Genomic DNA, 3,780 nt, shown 5'->3' with positions numbered 1-3,780 from the left:
GTGAGAAGAATTAGAAACTTGGAAAAGGAAACCATGTAAGGATTGTTCAAGTGTTCAAGCTTCTTCAACTATATTCATGCAAAGCCTAATTAGTTCATGCACTTTCAACTTTGGTCGAAGGGAGTATCAATTTCTTATTTTTATTTTTATGTTCTTCTTCTTCTTAACCTCTTAATTCTTCTAGTTTCTAATTTCTTCTTCTTATTCTCTACCTCTTTCTTCTTCTGTTAGTTTTATTTTATTAGTATTCTCATCTCCATTAATCCCTCTATTCTAGTAGGAATTTTAATCTTCCATTATTTTTATTTTCATTCTCATTCTCTGTCTCTCTAATTCAATCATGCTTTTAGGATTTTATTTATTTTTAGTTATTATTATTATTATGCATTATGGTAGAATTTTAATTTAATTACTTTTGTTTTAATTTCAGATTTGGTAGCGTCATTTCAAGCGTGAGAAGCAAGTAATTTCAATCCGGTTCAAGCCCCTTCGGGTTTTACATCTCTAATCTCTTAGTCTCATTCTCCGTCTCTAATCTCTTCTTTTGATTTTTTTTTATGTGGTTGTGATGTGTGGCTGTAATTTATTCCTTCGAATCAGTGTTAGTATTGATAGGTTAGATGCTTGTGTGTTAGGACTCCAATTCAATTCGCTAGATGCTTGTGAGTTAGGATGCGTTAATTTTCGTTAGTTTACTTAGTTTAATTTAACACATTAATTTGGTTCACTTTGCATTGCTTTTAAATGAGTAAAATAGAGTGGCGTACATCTCCTTGAGTTCGACCCGTAGCTACGATTGATCCGTACGCTTGCGGTTATTATTTCTTACAAACAAGTTTTTGGCATAGTTGTCGGGGAGATTATTGACCACTTTATTTTTCTGATTTTTAAGTAATTCGAAGTGCTTTAGTTTCTTCTCTTTCTCCTCTTCTTTTTCTGAAAAAAAAAATATATATTTGAAAATCTCATCTTGTTTCTCTTCTGTTTCAAAGACTGTGGGCCCAGTCTAAAGTCATTCATATGCCCAAACCCTACCTCTTTTGGTGTCCCTCATAGGATTAAGTTACCTATGACTCTACATCTTGACTTAATTGGGTGGATTGGCATGTGACTTATCTTTGGAGGTGACCAACTTTGATAATAGGAAAGCGACATAGTGAGTGCTATTGGAAACAGAAACGTATAGTAATCCTCCACTCTACATCAGAATCCACTTGGAGTCGCCCCTAGGTGGCTCGTGAAGACTATACGGGTTCCCTTGCTGTCAACCTATATGGCAACCTTACAGCTTTGGAACCACTGTTTCGATTCTTGAGGGACACATGCACTATCTACCTTGGACTCCGTCTTGTTTTTGGTGATTTTTTATAGTCTTTTACTTTTCTTTAATTTTTCTAAAGGAGACCTCATATCTGTTTAGGTGGCTACAGTGTGGATTTGTGATTCATCTAACCATCTTATTAGAATACCACCTTCTCCACCACCTTTGACCATGGGTGACCAACAACCCAAGACTCTTAAGGATAGGCTCTACCCTGCTAGGGCTGCATAACCCTCATGCATCAATCTGCCAGTTGCTACAGGGAACAACTATGAACTTAAGACCCACTTCATTAGTATGCTACCCCACTTCCATGGGATGGCTAATGAGGATGCCTATCTTTTCCTTAGAGAATTTAAGGAGGTCTATGTTCTAATCAAGGTTTAAAATATAACTGATGATGCAGTGAGGCTTCGGTTTATAAACTTTGCCCTGAAGGACCAGGCCAAGAAGTGGCTCTATGGACTGCCAACAAATTCCATTGATACATGGGATGAATTCACCATTGTCTTCTTGAGAAAATTTTTCCCACTTCACAAGACCAATAAGCTCAGGAGTGACATCCTCCAGTTCAGGCAGAAACCACATGAGTCATTCTCTAAGTTCATGGAGAGATTCAAGGACCTCCTTTTAGAATGCCCTCACCATGGTATTGATTTGTGGCAACTTTGCCAAATTATTTATGAGGGTATAGACTTTCAGACCAAGCAGCTTTTAGAATCTATGTGTCCTGCAGGCTTTACCTCTTTTTCTGATGAGAATGAGGCTTGGATATTCTTGACCAACTTGGCTGAAAAGACTAGGGAGTGAGAATCTTCCCAAGTGGCTAAAAGGACCACTAAAGGATATCTCATTGAGGGTGTTCCAGCTAAAGAGGCCAAACTTGACAGCCTCATCAAAAGGTTGGAGTCCCTAATGCCTAAAGAGCCTATGCCAGTTAACTAGGTCAACCATGGGTCAATATGCAATTGGTGCCATACACCTGGACATCTTATGGAGGAATGCCCCAACACGTTTATGGGTAATTCCAACACTGAGAATGTGAGTGCTCTCTACCAAAATAATCCATACAACAACACTTATAATCCAGGATGGAGAAATCACCCAAATTTCTCCTGGAATCAAGGAAACCAAGCAGGCCCATCCAACTTTCACAATCAAGGCCAGCTTGGTCTCCAAAGGCCCAACTTTGCACCATAAAATCAATATATATCTCCTTACCCCTTTCCCCCTCATCCTCACTTAGGACCCACTATGAATTCTGCTAGGCCACCTCTCCTTGCACCTTATTAGCAACCCCCAGGGTTTATCAATACAGGAGAAGCAAAAAGAATGAGTGAGATGGATAATAGGATAGCCCTTCTCATGATAAGCTACAATAATATAGAGAAACAACTCATCCAGCTTGTCACAATCCTGCGTGAGAGGGAAACAGGGAAGTTACCTAGCCAACCTGAGCCAAATCCTAGGCACCAGGTTTGTATTTCGCAAGGTACCCAAGCTCCTCCACTCAATGTTGTACAAGGCCAACAACATCAAGGGCCCTCTAGCCAGGTAAATGCAGTGTATGCTTTAAGGAGTAGCCGTGAGTATCAATAAGTTAGTACACCTCAGTCTTTACCATCTCATACTCCTGTTATCTCTCCCCCTTCTGAAGAGGCCATTATAGTGCCTTCTGTTCCCGGTTCGTCTGATAAACCTGAAGATATTTCAAATGATTTGGTTGAGAAAACCAAAGATGATTCTGTTGAGAAAGAGAAAGAGACCACCCTTGAAAGAGTTTATACCCCACCTGCCCCTTTCCCCAATAGGTTGGTTAGCAAGAAGTCTCATTCTATGGAGAAAATATTAGATGTTTTTAAGCAGGTTCAGGTGAATATTCCTTTATTGGATGCTATAGCTCAGGTCCCTACTTATGCTAAAGTCCTCAAAGACTTGTGCACCCAAAAGCGAACCACCAATATGCCCAAAAAGGCATTCTTAGCTGCTAATATTAGTTCTCTCATCGCATAGCCAATAGCAGCCAAGCATAAGGACCCAGGTAGGCCCACCATCTCTTGCACTATAGGCAACACCACTATTGGTCATGCCTTATTGGACCTTGGCGCAGTGTGAACCTATTGCCTTATCATGTCTACCAATAGTTGAGATTGGGAGAGCTGAAATCGATCAGAATTACTCTTCAACTTGCAGACAGGTCGGTAAAAGTTCCTAAGGGGATGGTTGAGGATGTCCTGTTAAAGGTTGGGGAATTCGTCTTTCCTGTGGATTTTATTGTGTTAGATACCCAACCTACTGCCAACTTTAAGGACCAAATCCCATTTATCTTGGGCAAACCATTCCTTGCTACCAGTAATGCTTTAATCAATTACAGGAATGGTCTCATGAAATTATCTTTTGGTAATACCTCTGTGGACTTCAATGTGTTTAGGTTGGGCAGGCAACCTGATATGGATGAA

The 3,780-nt window shown here is 39.9% G+C and overlaps 1 non-coding gene across 1 annotated transcript; it reads right to left on the bottom strand.

Moving 5' to 3' along the window:
* Positions 1-1,867: 1,867 nt before the first annotated feature.
* LOC122653358 lies at positions 1,868-1,974 on the bottom strand. The gene has a single exon (XR_006331789.1). It is a non-coding gene; the product is annotated as a small nucleolar RNA R71 (small nucleolar RNA).
* Positions 1,975-3,780: the final 1,806 nt, after the last annotated feature.

The sequence above is a fragment of the Telopea speciosissima genome, chromosome 2 (assembly GCF_018873765.1).
Source record: "Telopea speciosissima isolate NSW1024214 ecotype Mountain lineage chromosome 2, Tspe_v1, whole genome shotgun sequence".
Classification (NCBI taxonomy): Eukaryota; Viridiplantae; Streptophyta; class Magnoliopsida; order Proteales; family Proteaceae; genus Telopea; species Telopea speciosissima.
Note: the sequence above shows the minus strand (reverse complement) of the source record. Positions and strands in the feature narration are given on the sequence as shown.